Source organism: Bos javanicus, chromosome 17 (genome assembly GCF_032452875.1).
Source record: "Bos javanicus breed banteng chromosome 17, ARS-OSU_banteng_1.0, whole genome shotgun sequence".
Lineage (NCBI taxonomy): Eukaryota > Metazoa > Chordata > Mammalia > Artiodactyla > Bovidae > Bos > Bos javanicus.
Genome location: NC_083884.1, coordinates 61,662,291 through 61,678,658, shown reverse-complemented (window position 1 = coordinate 61,678,658; position 16,368 = coordinate 61,662,291). Strand labels below are relative to the sequence as shown.

Here is a 16,368-nt window from a genome sequence, read left to right as displayed (position 1 = left end):
ATACCTTCTTTCCCCTCTCCTTCCCTGCTCGGGTTTTCTCCATCTGGTATACTTTATATTTCACACATTTATCTTGTTTTCTGTCTCTCTTTCCACTAGAATGTCATTGCCACAAGGCAAGGACTTTGCTTTATTCACTGCCGTATCCCCAGTGCCTGCTCACAGTAGGTGCTCACTAGGTCGTTGCTGAATATATGAATGAATTCATTTAGTTCAGACAATGATTCATTTGGGATCCGCTTATTTTATTCAGTCATGCCTTTTGCTATCCTTGCATTGATCCATTCCTTCATCCACTTATTTATCCTCTTTTCCATACATTTGTTTATTTGTTCCTTCTTTTAACAAACACATTACCTGTCTGCCCTGAGCTCTGTGCTGGGAGGTCATTCAAAATGAACATAACCACATGATAACCTCAGCCAGGTGGGTATTCACACACCCATTATAAAAAACAGAGGCCCTGAAGTTTGGCTCCCAACTTTTGCTCCATGTTTCCCAGTTCTGGATGCTTCCTGAGAGCAAGACTCCATGGACACTGGGTTAAGCAGAGATGACGGACGTCCAGGCTGCAGGACTTCTCAGTGCCTTCAGCCCGCCCTGTGCCTTGGGGCCAGTGTGGAGAGATTCTTTTGCATGGTTCACGTGACACACTGTCGGGAAGGCTGCACCCTTGACTGCTCCTCAATTGTAGGCAAGTCCCTTCAGTCTCACTACGTCTTGGTGGCCCCATCTCGAAAATAAAGGTGATACTAATCCATAAGCTACCCCTCCCCTCTCAAACCAGGCTGTGGGGAGGATTCAGTGAGGATAGCCACAGAGCACAGGGTCTGAGAAGGGCACCAGGGCTGGGAGGCAGACAGACCTCATTTCAAATCCCAGCTGCCTAACTTTCCAGCTCTGTGTCTGTGGTCAGGTGATGCAATCACTCTGAACCTCAGTTTTCTCATCTCTAAAATGGGCACAAGCAGACCTTCCTTATGAGGGTCTTAAAAGAATCCTTGAAGACAAATACTGTCTGTACGCTGATGATTCCAATATCCTCTCTCCTGAAAGCCAGGCTTGTGTATCCAGCAGCTCCCTCAGCAGCTTCCCATACAGGTTCAACAGGTTTCTCAAACTCAGCTCTGCCATAGCACAGCTGTGATCTTCCTTCCTAATCCTAACCCCAAACCTGTTCCTCCTGAAATCTTCCTCATTGCAGTTAAGCAACTCCATCTTTCCAGCTGCTCAAGCCCCAAACCCCCAATTCTTGGACCCACCCCAGACTTCTCACGTCACACCCCATGTCCAACCTATTAGTAAAATCCTGTCATCTCTGTCTTCAAATACATCCCACACCTGACCACTTGCCCCTCTCCCCAGCACACCAAATCTGTCTGGTCTAAGTCACTATGTCCCTCCTGTCTGGACCATGGCAGTAGACTCATGACTGTTCTCCACCTCTGTCCTTGCTTTCTGTAGGGTCTGTTCCCTACACTGCAGCCAGAGGCATCTCATTCAAGTCAGATCACATTCTTCTTTGGCTCAAAACTCTCCCATGGTTCCCTGCTTACTTGGAGTCAAAGTCAAAGTCCTGGCTGTGATTTACAAAGCACCGCATGGTCTATAAAGCTCCTACAAGGTCCCACGGGTCTACAAAGTGCCCCCTCACTCACTACCTGGTCCCTGTGCTGCTTCTTAATGACCCGAAGCAATGTCCAACCTCAGGGCCTTTGCACATACTGTCCCCTCCACCTGGAATATGACCTCACCACTTCCACACATTCTTACAGTTTCCTCCCTCCTTTCTTTCAGGTCTCTGGTTGAACATCACCTCTTTGGAAAGACCACCCTTCCATTGCCCGCCCACTGCCATCCTTTTCGCTTTCTCAGTTTCTCTTCCTGGCATTCAGTGCTACCTGCACAATACATTGATCTACAGACTTGCTTTACTGTCTGTCTCACCCCCGAGATCAGGGATCCTGCCTACTTTACTCCCTGCCTAGCGCAGTGTTGGCATGCAGTGGGTCCTTCCTACCTTGAGGGTGTTTCTACTGTTAACTGGCACAATGCCAGGGTGCCTGGCCCTGGAATCTGCAGCCAGATGGATGAGGGCCCATCATGGTCCATCCTGAGGACCCCTTCCTGCCCTTGCCTTTCTCAGGCTTCTCTCTTCTGGTACAGACTGTACCCGACCTTCAGTGGGTCCCTACCCAGGGCTGAAAAGGCTTCTCTGCTCTCTCCTCTGTTTGCATCCCAAGGGCTATGGATGACCCCTGGCCCTTGCCAAGTGCCCAGAGAGCTGGGGAAGTCGAGGCAAATGAGAGGGGTGTGGTGGGCATGGGGTCCCCGGGCTCCTATAACATCCAGTCAATTACATGACAATTTCGCCCCTGGGCCTCCAGGGCAGCCTCTTTCTCCTATCTGCTTTATCATTTTAATTGAGTGTTCGAAAATTGATTTTTTTTTTCTTTGACAATGGGCAGGCCTGTGAGGGGATTAGTTAGAGGCAAAATCCGGGATCCTGCTCTGGCTCTGCTCCTGAGGCCTGGTCTTCCCCTCTCAGAGCCTCAGTTTCCCCATCTATAAAATGAGGGTTCATGACAGATGATCTTCAGGTCTGATGGGCCTCCTTGGTAAGGGTTAAGGCACTGTGTTACTTGGAAGGTATAACCCCTGGATGGGAAGGGAAAGGAATGGGTGGAAACTTGCCATATTTAAGCACCTGTGTGTGCCAGGTCTTGAGCTGGGTAGGGCAGGATCAGGGGCAGAAGATGCAGAGTGAAGTGGTTGAGAGAAACAACTCAGAAGTCTCACAAGCCATGTGCAAATTCTGGCTCCACATTTAGCCTCAGTGTCCTCATCTGTCAAATGGGGGTATTAATACGTACCCCCCAAGGAATTACTGTGGGACAAAATAAGATAATGCATACCATAGACGCTTGGCAGAGAGCTTGGCTACAGTAAGTACTTGATGAATGTTAGCTAAGATGCCGCTATTATTGTTTACATTACCACATTCGCCCTTTCCCACCCCTCAGTCACTTGGTAAACTCCTATTCACCCAACAAAACCCTCTACACGCCCACCTGCTCCAGGAAGTGCTTTTCCATTCTGCTGTTACAGCTAGCACATGCTGCTTTTTATTGTGTGTCTATTCTTGCACTGTCAATAAGCTATTTGTTTTTGTTCTTAATCTCTCTCATTGGTTGATGACTTTCAGGAGGACAAGGATTTGGTCACATCTATATTTTTGTTCCCAGCACTAGGCACAAGGCATGTCAAAGGACGCATCTGCAACTGAAACAAGCAACCTACTTGGCACAGGTCAGGGCTCAGAGGGAGTGGGAAAGGGGAGGGGCTGGTCTTGATGGAGAGGGAGTGCAGACGTGGAGGGCAGAAGCCAAAGTGCACACGGGGTCCCGGGAAAGGCGGGGGACAGGGTTCCAAAGGTCGGCGTTGGCCAGCTCTGCAACAGAGGACTCCGGGAGCTTCTCCCAGCCAGGTCAGGACCAGCCAGCCCAGGCATCCCTCTCTCCAGGGCTCTATTTACCAGGTATCGATTTTCCTGCCTGTTTACTGGTAGTTATTAAAGGCTGCGTCCCTGGAGTCCTTTTCAAACGAGATCGGAACCTGGCGAGCTGGAGTAATTAGGGCAGCTGCCGTTCACCCCGCCCGGCCCCGCACCCCGCAGCGCCCAGTGCTGCCTGCCCATCCATCTACCTCCCCAGCTCCCACTGGCCTTGGACCAGGCCGAGGGGCAGGGGGCGCCAGCTGGTTCCCTGGGGACCTGCCTGGGCTGCGATCTTGAGATGTGCAAGGGAGCAACCGCGGAAACACTCTTTCTCCTCCCCAGTGGCCTTGGCCTAGATTTTAGACCAGAACAATGGGTCTAAGATGAGAGGCTGGAGGTTCTTCAGCCTGGGAGATGGGAAGGGCCTCAGACTAGTGGGCTGGATGCACAGCTGATCTTTCTAACACCCAGCAGCTCTGCTGGGTCCACTCCCCCTTCTCCAGCCTCCTGGGCACCCAGCTGTGCCGGTCACCAGGGTCTGTGTCCCCACGGCGGTGAGGAACCTGTGTCAAGCATGTACTATTTCTGGGCCGGTTTCTGTGTCTGCTTTTGTTCCCCGTCCCCCCACACCCCCTCCTTCGTTTCTCAGGAATGTTTGGTTGAAAAATTCCAATCTTGTTCCAGCTGAACTGAGAGGAAAGGGGCTTTGGCCAAATGTCAGCTGGAGGATTGTAGGAGCTGGGCCCCCGGAGACGGGGTGTGGGGGCGGCTGCGGTCACTGCAGCCAGTGACCAGTTCGTGCCTGGGACACAGACAACCAAAGAGAGATGGAGACACAGGAGGAAGCAAGAGAGAGGGTGAGAGAGGCTGGGAGAGACATACATGCGCCGAGGGCCGAGATCAACATGGGATGTGCTAAGGTAGATAAAGGAGAGTCGGGGGCAAACAGACATAAAGGAACAGGATCCTGAAGCCTAGAGACAGAGGCAGTCATGGACAGTCAGGGAGAACCAGAGAGCCAAGCCAAGAGACAGGGAGGAGCAGAGAGGGGAGGCTGTGGGGTAGCCAGCAGCTACGGCCATAACAATAAAGCTAATGTTGACTGAGGCCCCACTGTGTGCCAGAGGCTGAGTTCAACACCTTCCTTGCACTAACTCATTTTATCCCCATATGGTTCCTTCCAGGGAAGAACTAAAATTGTTCCTGTTTTACAGAACACAACTGAGATCCCAGAGAAGTGAAATCTTGGGAGACTTGGGGAATGATGCCTTATTCATGGAGTAAAGGAAAAGCCAGGTTAGACTGGTTCTAAGACTGGTTTAACTCAGCCAAGGGATAGTCCAGCTTAGGATGCCTCCAGCGACGGGAACTCACTACCTCAGTTTGCGCTCAGTTGTTTCTCTATCGTGAGAGGTTTCTGCCTGGAGAATGTGGTCCCAATCTGAACCCCCTGCCTGAAGGTGGGGTATGGGTGTCTCAGCCCCCAGATTTTTGCTTTAAGAAAAAGCTGACTCTGTAGAGAGCTGGGGGGAAGGTTCTGAGCCCTCCTGTCTGCCTCTCTAGCCTCCAAAGGGTTCTACCCTGGGCTGGGCCAGTCCCAAGGCCCAGCAATGAACCCCTCCCTCTGGGGGTGGCTTCCCGGAGGGAAGTGACCTCAGTTTAGGGGCACCCAGACCCTGACGGGAAGAGGGGCCCTGTGGGAGGCAGTCATGGGACATCCTGTCAGGTGGGGGGGGGGAAGTCCCACTCCCGCCTGAGGTCTGTGATGGAGCGGGAGGGGGTGGGGGGCAGCGGGTTAAGCATGAGTTCAACACCCAGTGGATGCTGAGCCTGATGAGATAGTTCACTGAATCCTCCACCAACCCAGAAGTCACACCATAGTAACAGTCATGCTCAGAGAACACACTTTTGTGGCCAGGCTCATAACTCATTTAATCCTCACAGTGGCCCTATGAGGTAGGGATATTACCATCCCAGTTAAATTTATTTATTTACAAAAAAATTTTGTTTTGGCTGCGCCCCACGGCTTGCAGGATCTTAGTTCCCTGATCAGGGATTGAACCCGGGCTAATGAAAGTCGCAAGTCCTAACCACTGGACCACCAGGAAATTCACCATCCTGTTTTAGAGGTGAGGAAACAGAGGTACAGAGAGGGTTAGGAACCCCTGAGGTCATCTGCAAGGAAGTGATCCAATCGGAACCCATCCCGGGTTGCTTGACTCCAGCTGTCCTCTTCACTGCCCTACTCTTCCCGGCCTGTGTTCCAGGGGAGGAGACTGAGGCATGGAGGTTTACACAGCAAGTAAGGGACACAGCTGACGTTCCGACCCAAGCTGTTATATGGCCTTCTGGAATAGCAGCCGTCTCCCTGATGCCTCGACTGATTATCTGAGTGGCTGGCCAACTCCCTGACATCGACAGCAAGAGCCATCCTGCTTTATTGAATGCCAGCTACTATGCTAAGAGCTGATGCGTACCGATCAGCCCTTGAAAGAGCCTGAGAGGTTTTGTGCACTGTGGTTAGCCCCATTTGGCAGATGGGGAAACTGAGGCTCCTTGGGAAGATTTGGAGGTCCACCCGGGAATGGCGGCCAGGCTGGGATTCGAACTGCAGTCTGTGGACCCAGGGCGACTCCCCCTCCCGCCCTGTGATCAATAATCCCGCCGTGTTCTGTTTCCCTCCAAACTCTCCCAGGGGACTTGTCAACTGAGCTGCGGCCCATTAGCGGTTTCTGCATGTTTGAAGCTGGCCCAGTCTCCCTAAGCTCTGTGGCAGGGGAAGGGAGGGGGTCTCCAGCCCTGCCTGGAGGAGGCTAAAGGGTTGTGGGGCATTTGGAGAGGCTACCACCCTTAAAATGGTTTCAAAAACCCCTCCCTCCGGAGTCTGCCGGCAGCTGCAAGCTGGCTGTGCCCACTTTATGAGCTGTGTGTGTGGCTTCCTGGTCACGTGGCTTCCAACACACTCGGGTTCAGGACCCCCTGGCATAGCAGCAGCAGCTGAGAGAGGGAAATGAGGGGGCAGGAAAAAGAAGGAGCAGAGAGTCTTCTATCTCCTGGAGCGCTCAGTGCTGTTGGGCCACTGCCCCGACCCTTCCAAGCCTCTACTTTCTCATCTGTGAAATTGAACATCTTCCTCCCCATCCTGATAGTAAACACTCACAGAGGACCTACTATGTGTCAGGTACTGTGCTAAGTGTTTTACATGTTACTGCTTAATCCACATAACACTCTACAGAACAGGTACCACTATTATCATTGCCTTGCACAAATCCAAACAGAGAGGTGAAGTGATTCACCCCACATAACACATGTAAGCTATTAGCTAGGATTCCACCTAGCCAGATTTGAACTTCTCCCCACTTCCAGCGCCACCACCCTGGTCCAGGCCACTGTGACTGCTTGCCTAGCCGGCTGCAGCAGCCTCTGTCCTGGTCCCAGTCGGTACCCTTCACACCCTGTAAGGCACACTGTCCCCCGAGGCGGGAGAGGGTCTTTCATAAACTCGAGTCCGCCCACATCACTCCTCTGACCTACGCGCATCAGTAGCTCCCTAGTGCCCTGCAGAACGAATCGCTCTAAGTGCGTCAGCTCTTCTTCAAAGCCCAGCTGGCTACACAGCTCACACCCTAATAGCACCAAACATCTAGTTATTCCCTAAACGCAACATACACGGCTCTGCCCCTGTGTATTTGCCCATGCTGTTACCTCTGTCTGGAATGTCCTTCCACTCAAACCACCCCATGTTCCTCTCTCCTGGGTTCCTGCACGCTTGTCAGGGTTCAGCTCAACCACCATCCTCTTAAAAATCTCTGCCACCCTCAGGGAGAATCAGTACCTCCTTGGGACTCACACAGCACCTTGTACCTGCAGAACCGCCATTAAAACACCGAGCACAAGCTCTAACTGTTGAGGCGTCTGTTCTGTCCAGCCTGGAAGCCTCTCAAAGGTTGGGTGATTTTCAGCCACCCTTAGCATGCTTCCATAGCCAGGAGCACAGGGAGGTGGGCACTTGGAAAATGCTAGCTAAATGAATCAATGAATGACCAAATACACACATGTGAACCCACCTGAGTACTACAGATGACTAGCCTGGAGATTGCAAAGTGGAGGGTGACTGTGACTTTGTTTGGTCACCACACTATTTGCATCTTCTAAGTATAATGACCAGGCATTTAAAAATTGGCCAAGACTCCACTCTCCCAATGAAGGGGCCTGGGTTTGATCCCTGATCAGGGAACTGGATCCTACCTGCCGTGGCTGGGAGTTCAAATGCCACAGCTAAAAGGTCCCACATGCCACAAGCAAGACCCAGCACAGCCAAATAAATAACCATTTAAAAAAAAATGAGGTGGACTCACTCAAGTCTGGATTTCAAAAATGTCCCCAAATATCCAAAGAGGCAGTGACAAAGATTGGCTTTCTTGGCAAAGCTTAGCAGAAGCTGAGTCACAGTCACCCTATTCATGTTTTCAAGTATTTATTGAGCACCTACTGTGCTCTAGAGGACAACAGTTAAACATCCTTGCCTTCCTAGCCACTGCACACACTTCTGCTGGCTGCCCCAACCCTGGAAGCATCCAAATTCTCAGCCTCTTTTCTAGATGGGAAAATTGGGCCCCCAAAGAGAAAGGGACTTGGTTCAAATCACCTACAGTGTAGAGGTAGATCTGGACCCCTGGCTCCTTGACTCGTGTTTTCACGGTCCCAGGTGACTAACACCTTGGCATAAATGAACCTTTGTTCCCTAGAAGAGAGGAACCTGGGGAGGGCTCCATGTCGGTGCCATTTCGGGTGAACCCTACGCGTTCCCCCGGTGTGTTCTGCTTGCAGTCAGTCGGAGGGAGAGGTGACAAAGGCTCTGTGGTGGTGGGGCTCAGCTTGTCATCAGCAGAAGAGGTGGCTATGCTGAGGCTGCTGGCAGGACTGTCCTGGCCGCCAGCGCCGCCTCCTTCGATTGCCTCCTCCTTTGTTCTGCATTTCAGGGCATTCAGCTCTAGGGCCCGGTGCCAGACTTCCTCCCATAGCCCATCACCCGCCTGCCACTACTGTCCGGGCAGGTGGAAGCGGCAGCCTGGAGCAACTCCAGAGGGATAACGGGAGGAGCCCAGAGAGAGGCACTTGGCTAGAGTGGCAGAGCCAGGAGGCAGCTACACAGGACCTGGGGGAGACTCAGCCTCCAGCCTGGCTGCTCCTGCGGCCCCCAAATCAAGGACACCCCCACATCCCGACCTCCTCAGTGTCTGGCCTCCTGTACCAGGCCCATCACTCCTACCAAAATAGAAGGGCTCCGAGGGCAGTGATTTGTATGTGTCCTGCTCACTGCTGCCTCCTTAGTGCCAAGGACAGTGTCTGGCCCGTAGTAGGTGCTCATTAAGTTCCTGTTGAATGAACAAACTAATACTGATCAGAATCTTACGAGATGGGGACTGTTGTTGGGCCCATATTACAGAGGAGGAAACCGAGACTCATGCAGATGGTGTGGTTTACTCAAAGTCACAAGTCAGCGCCCATTCCCATCCTTACCCCATCCCCACAATTACCAGAAAGCTGCGAAGAAGGGAACTTAGAGCCTGGACCTCACCAACAAGGCTCCCCGAGGCAGCCACTTCCAGATTGGGGGCCCCATGCCCTCAGTTGGTATCAGTCAAGGGTAGATGGGGGTTGGTAGGGCACCTGCCTCGACTGGGAGCCTGAGCGGGTTCATTGCCGGGGGTTGGGGGGTGACAACTCTCTTGGGACCTGGAGGTTGTCCTGGAGTGGCTACTGCTGGGTGTGATGTAGGAGTGAGAGGGAGGCCCAGGGAGACACAGATATGGGGGCGGGGTGCCTCGGAGGGCCCCAGGCACCCTCCATACCCTGGGGAGGAAGCTAAGGATCCCCCTGCCCGCAGCCTGAATGGGCAGCTCCCGTGTGACCAGTCATCACCTCCCCATCCTAGCCCCTCCTCACTACCCTCCCATCACGTCTTCCATCACCCCCTCTTTAGAACCCTTATGCCTCCCCCTTCACTCCTTATCACCTTCTTCACCACCCTCCATCACAATCTGCACAGCACTCCTATTGCTGTCCTGCCATGACCCTCCCCATCACAGTCCCCTTTATCACACCCTCCCCACCTCACCCCACCCTACCATTAATAGCTCTAGTCATAGCCCCATCACCTCCCTGTCCCCTCCCCACCCCCATGGCTCTCATCACCTTCCCTATCACCTCTCCTATTCCAGCCCCCACATTTCCCCATCACAGCTTCCACCGCCTCCTCATCTCTAGGTCAGACTCCACAGCTCCCTTGGACTGATGAGGATGCGGGGTGCGGGGAGGTTGGGAAAGAGCAGGAAAGGACAGAGAGGGGAGCAGCAGGGGTAGGGTACATGAAAGGAGAGAGAAGATGCTACCAGGAGGACGTGACCCAGCATCTCTCACCCCCACTCCCCACAGGAGTGGTCCAGCCATGGGTGGCGCTGTCCAAGGTGCTAGGGCAATCAGGCCTGATGCAGGGCGGGTGCTGCAGGCCACCGGGATCTGAATCTCTGATCCATGTCTTCCTAGCTTGGGCAGGTGGCTCTCCACCCTCTGAGCCTCACCTTGGCTATGTATAAAGTGGGCTGATGCCTGCTGGCTGGGAGGAGGGAGCCCAGACAGACTGTTGGGAAGAGCCTGTGTCAGCCCCTGCCCAGCCGCCTTCACCTCTGGCCTCTGAGGGCCCATGATTAATGAGGCTGGTCTTGCGGTGTGGCTCTGGGTCCCCTGGGGCCTGGCTGCTAAAGGGTGACAGCTGGAGGCCCAGTCATGCCTGGTGAGACTCAAGAGGCCTCCCTTCCCCTCCCTACCTCTCCCCAGCTTCTATCACTGCCTCCCTCTTCCACTCAGGCCTGCCTGGGTTGCCTCCAGCCAGAAGTGTTCCTCAAACCATACAGACTCTTGGAGAACTCCTCCAGGAAGTCCTCCTGCTCAGAGGCCCCTGGCACACACTGTCCATATCATCTGGTCAGGAAACTTGTACCTCTCCTATGAGGTATTTAAATCTTTTTCCTACTTGAACATGAGTACTATGTGCAAAGTAATATTCTCTGTGATTTTACCTACATTATCTCATTCAGTCCTCACGATAACCCTCTCAGGTAGGGACTATTCTTATTCCCACTTTGCAGAATAGGAATCTGAGGCTCAGAGAGGTTAAGGGGCTAGCCCATGGTCACACAGCCAGCAAAGGGCCAAGCTGGAATCCAGATCTATATCTGAATCTGAGAGTTTGGCTGCTATTCCCATGATATGTACTTGCCTTTGCCTTAACTAGACTCTGAAACCCGTTTGGCAGGGGTCTTGTCCATCTTTCTGAGTTCCAGGGAACTGGTCCAGGGCCTGGTACTGAGTAGGCACCAGTGATTATCAAACAAAAGTGATGATGAATGTATGGTACCAGAGGAGACTCCAGGAGCCAGACAAGCAGCCGGAGGCAAAAGGATGGATCTGTCAGGGTGGAGATGCAGGCAGTGCAACAGGTGGTGGTGGGAGACACCCTTGTATGACTCAGCTGGAGCTGCAGCCACCAGGGGACAGACCCCCTCCCAGTCCAAACACATATCATCCTTCCTGCCCCTGGTGTCAGGCCCAGCCCCCTGGGGGCCCTCCAGGTTGTCTGGGAGAAGGTCCCAAGGGGTTGTGTAACCAGGGAGCTGGGCCCGGAGTCCTCTGGGGTTGCACAAGGCTGTTCCTACTTTGGTACAGAATCTGGCAACAAGCCCCAGCAGAACACTCAAGGGAGGGGGGGAGGTGACTCTCTTTGCAGGCTTGTTGAATGTACCCTTAGTCTCCATCCTTGAAACCTGTGTGAGAAACCCGGTTCCAGAGGAGTGATTGACTGTGTGACCTTGGGCAAGTCATGCACCCTCTCTGGGCCTCTCTCTCTTGGAGGATACAATGACTTGCCTAGGGGTCTAAATTCTGGTGGTGCTTTCCCTGGTGACGGCTGCTCCTCTCTCTGGGTGGCCCTACCAGATCTCTGACAGCCTCAGTGTGGCTTCAGACAGGATGTTCCATCAGGGCTCCCGGGCTGAGTGGAGCGCTGGCTACCCAGAGAAGGGATTGGTGTTGGCTTGGGAGATGCTGAAAACAGGCACCACCTGTCACTCCAGCCTGACAGCTTGGGAGTGCCAGGCACAGACGTGCTCTGAGCTGTGGGGACAGCAGTTGTGGATGGTCCCCAGGCTGGCGTCCCCCAGCCTCAGCTGTCCCATCTACAGAATGGGCAGAAGGCGGCCAGGGGTGCCCCCAGCAGTAGAGGGAGTAGAGAACAGGTGTCACCCATCAGTGCATCACTCCCCCTGCCCCTACTCCCAGCCACGTGAGCTCAGAGAGAAATCTGGAAATGGCCTGGGGAGTGGTTAGCTCAGATCTCTGTCCCAAGCGGGGACCAAGAGGAGGATCCAGGGTCCAGATGAAGCCCTCGGTGGCGGCCACCTGCCTCCACAGCAGTGGGGAAGTGGCTCTAAGCAGGTGACCTCACGGGGGACAGGAGGCGGTTCCCACATCTTTCTCCCACTGCTCCTGGACCCAGCTCCACCACCAGAGGCTCTGCCCACCTGGGCCAACCCCTCCGCCTTGGTTTTCCCATTTGTGAAATCCTGGTTTGGTCGGCTCAAGGCAAAGGAAAACCAGGAAAGCTATGGGGGACCAGTACCACCTGGCCCATTATCACCCACATCGCAGCAGATGTGCCTGTGAAAGGAACACCAGGGTCATGGCATCCCTGCCACGTGGGTTCCAGACCTTCGGGGCTTCAAAGGGAAACTCACCCCCCGTGGCAAGTGATGAAAACAGCCCAGCAGGGGAGAGGTGACGGGCCACAGGCTGAACAAACAGCAGCCCCCATGGGACCAGGGCTGGCCCTTCCCCTGTGGTCCAAGCCTGACACCTGGGCTTGCTTTCCGCTGGCAGCACGACAGGGTTAGAGACAGGGCATTTGGGTGTCAGTGATGTACAGGTGGGGCAGCGCTGTGTGTATGCACACACACGTACACGCACACACACCAGGAGGCAAGTATTTCATACAGGCCACACTGAGAGTGCCATGGCATCTGCACTGTCCTACTCCATGGGCAGGCTAAGAATATATTAGGAGTAGGTGAACTGCAGCTCCCTGGTCCAATTCACTGGCTGCCTGCTTTTGCACAGCTTATGAGCTGAGCGGTTCTTAAACTTGCAAATGGTTGGTGGATGGGGGTCGGAGTGGGGAGAAAAAGGAGAAGAATATGTCATGACCCGTGAAAATGATATGAAATTCAAATTTCAGTGGCTGCAACTAGTTTTATTAAGACACAGACCCATTCATTCATTTGCATACTCTCTGGCTGCTTTCAAACTACAGCAGCAGAGTCAGGCTACAGCAGCAGTTACAACGGAGACTGTAGAATCCACAGAGGCTAACCTATTTCTATCTGACCTTATCAGAGAGTCTGTGGTGCCAATGTCAGGGTCACTGGGGCATGCTGCTACCTCCCACAAAAACGTAAAGTTCTGCTGCAATGAACTTGTCAAGAATCTTACAATTAGAAAATCTAGGGGACTTCCCTCGTGGTTTAGCGGCTAAGTCTCTGCGTTCCCAATGCAGAGGGCCTGGGCTCGATCCCTGGTCAGGGAACTAGATCCCACATGCCATAAGGAAAAGACCCCAAATGACTCAACAACGAAGATCAAAGATGCCGTGTGCCGCAACTAAGACCCAGAGCAGCCAAGTAAATAAATAAAAATAGATATTAAAAAGAGAAAAATCTAAAGAGAGGCTGTATTCATTTCAATATATACATGCGAGCTTTGGGTTTTACAACTTTATATTGTTTTGTGTGTGTGTGTGCCACAATCTTCAAGATTTAGGATCTCCTACTCATCTCTCAGGCATCTGTAGTGTTCAATACAGGCTGGATACATGGTGGGTAATCAGTTAGTTAAGGTCTGTGGGATAAAATAAGATATGTGATTCCACCAACTCAACAACCATGCTAGCAAAGTAATACTCTTGCGCATCTCATGGATGTGGAAACTGAGGTCTGGGGAGGTGATAACGGCCACTCGAGGCTCTTCCCTGAGTCATGGAGGGTGAGGACCAGATGTCCTTCCTTGGTTTTGTATTGCTCCTGGGAGAAGTGGGCAAGCACATTATAACACTCCTGGTGGGAGACATCTTGCCCCTCCCTCTAGCAGTCACCCAGGCTTCCTAGGTCTCCTGCTGGCCCCAGAGGTTTCCAGGCTTTCCTCCCTCCCTGGGGGGTCTTGGCAGGCTCCCAGGAGCCTGTGGAGGGTTGAGTGGTTTTTTTTTTTTTTCTCTTTTCCGGCCAACAGGGAGCAGGTGTGGAGTGAGCAGCTCCTGGAGGGGGCAGTGGGAACATGACTGACGCTGAACTTCTAGGGGATCCAGCAAGGCTGACCCATAAAAGGAATGCCATTGAGAATAAGGGGTCCCCTGAAAGGGGGAATGGAGGGAGTCTGGGGAGTTGGGAGCCCAAGTGAGGGTGTGGGAAGAGAAAAGGAGCCTAGAACAGGGGTGTGGGAATCACAGACCAACCGGCCAACTTGGCAGCCTCGAATGGGGCAATTCCTGCTTCTAAGGACCACCTGTCAGGCCCTGGAAAACTCTCTCCACGCCCAGCACTAGCTCTGAACCTATAGAATGCTTTGTCAGATCCCTGCCCTCCACCAGAGATGGTTCCGGAATGAGCCAGAGAGAATGGGGCAGGGGATGCCCAGCAATTCTTCATCAGGGACTCTGCCTCTCTGGAAGGATCGGCCCAAGAGCTTGATGGTGACTTCTTCTACCCTCAGGATAAAATCCAGAGCCCCTTTCACGGCTTTATGTCCAGCCCCTGCTTGAAATTCATCTTTTTTTTTTTTTTTAAAGGGTTTTTATTTTGTATTGGGATATAGCCAATTAACAACACTGTGATGGTTTCAGCAAAGGGACTTAGCCATATGTACACATGTGTTCATTCTCCCTTAGTCCAACCGTATCTCATGCCACCTCCCTTCATCCACTGCACTCCAAACGCAATGGGTTTGAACGTACTCTGCTCCTTCCTGCCACAGGGCCTTTGCACTAGCTGTTCCCTCTGTTGGGAAGCTGTCTCCCTCAAACATTCTTTAGATTTCTAGTCAAACCTGACTTCCTCAGATGAGCCTTCTGTGACCACTACTCGACCAAGGTTATTCCATGTTCCATAATCTGCAACTGATTATCTGTGTGGTTAATGTGTTGCTTGCTGACTACACAGGGATCTCCTGCATAGGTCCTCCACAAATAGACCTCTACTAAGGACCCCGGCTGTCTTTCTTTTTGGTTGTGCCATGCAACTTTCAGGAATTGAATCCAGGACATAGCAGTGAAAGCTTGGACTCCTAACCATTGGATTTCCCTGACCCTGGCGGTCTTGCTCCTTACAGTATTCTATCGCTCAGCATGGGGGTCTGACACACAGATTGGTAAGTTGATGATGGCATGAATGAACAAATGGTACCACCAGTGACTGCTGCCAATTCCCAGAGTTTGGGGACACAGATATACGGAAAAGTCACAACAAACCATCTGTCAAGAATTCACCTGCTTCCACACGTGGGGACCACCCAGTAGGCACCAAGCGATGGTCTAGAGTGGAGCTAGCCACTAGAACTCTCTTCGATGGTGGTAGTGTTCTGGACTTATGCTGTCTAGTATAGTCACCACGAGACACCTGTGGCCACTGAGCAAGTGGATGTGGCTAGTGGGAGCGAGGAACTAAATTTTAAATTTGATTTAATTTTAATTAACATAAATTTCAATAGCCACAAGGGCTTAGTGGCTACCATATTGGACAGTATAGCTCTAGAGAGATGGAATGTGTTCTATTATCCCCAAGGCTGTTACATGCAGTTCTATCATCTAGGGAGTCATTGTAACTCCTTCAAACCTCCATCAGCAGATTCCTGGGGGTGATCATGTCAAGGATTCTTGGCAGCTTCTAAGAGGCAGGACCTTGCCATTCCTCACTGCCCACAAAGCTTTTCATACAGACCACCAGGCAACAATGACTCAGGCAGGTCTCCACAGTGATGGCGAACAGAAATGCTGTTTTTAATCACATCCTCGTTTTTATCATCATCATCACCTATCACACGACACCAAGACTGCCATCAGCCTCATTCTCTCCACCATGACCACCCCATCACGCTGCTCCCAAGACCACCACCCACACAACCATCATCACCACCACCAATTCCACAATCAGTATGACCACTGACATTGCCACCAACACTATTTCCTCCATCATTACCGCCCTTCTACCATCAACACCACCAATCCCCCTCAACTGCCCCCATCATTGCAACCACCACTACATCACTCCAACAACAGCGGCTCTCAGAGCCGAAATGAGATTCTGGTTAAGAGCTTCAGCTCTGGAAGCCCCTTGTCTGGGCTTAGATCTCAGCTCTGAGTTTAAATCGCTCAGCTTCTGTGAGACTCAGTTTCTTCATCTGTAAAATGGGACAGCTACCAGGACTACCACGAACATGATAGGAAGACTGGCTGTAGTGGTTGAAAAAATATCAACTGAGGAAGTGCAGGGAAAGCCCTTTCATTCTGATGATCGAACACTAATGATCTTCTAGGCTCTGGGCTCAGTGAGCAGTTTTATCTAATCCTCACACAGCTGTTAGGGACACTGACCCATCCATTTTGCAGAGGGGGAACCTGAGGCTCACAGAAGCGATATAGCTCATCTGCAGCCCTACATAAGAGGCTGGATTGGAACCCAGTTCTTCAACTGGACTAGGCTAGACTGACCTAGTTTAGGGGGAGGGGGTTGGAGCAGCAGGTGGGCCTTCCACAATTCTGCTTCCCTCCT

General features: G+C 52.4%; 1 protein-coding gene and 1 long non-coding RNA gene across 4 annotated transcripts in view; one reads left to right on the top strand and one right to left on the bottom strand.

Annotated features, from left to right (window-relative positions):
• Positions 1-16,368, bottom strand: part of DTX1 (deltex E3 ubiquitin ligase 1) — a 38,916-nt gene that overhangs the window by 20,733 nt on the left and 1,815 nt on the right. The window lies entirely within an intron of this gene.
• LOC133228900 (uncharacterized) lies at positions 1,063-7,828 on the top strand. 3 transcript variants are annotated; one of them, XR_009730412.1, is made up of 3 exons: positions 1,063-3,309; positions 4,711-4,792; positions 5,530-7,828. It is a non-coding gene; the product is annotated as an uncharacterized LOC133228900 (long non-coding RNA). The 3 variants fall into 3 exon arrangements; XR_009730414.1 differs by having other exon boundaries at positions 1,063-4,792; positions 5,530-5,625; positions 5,764-7,828; XR_009730413.1 differs by having other exon boundaries at positions 1,063-4,792.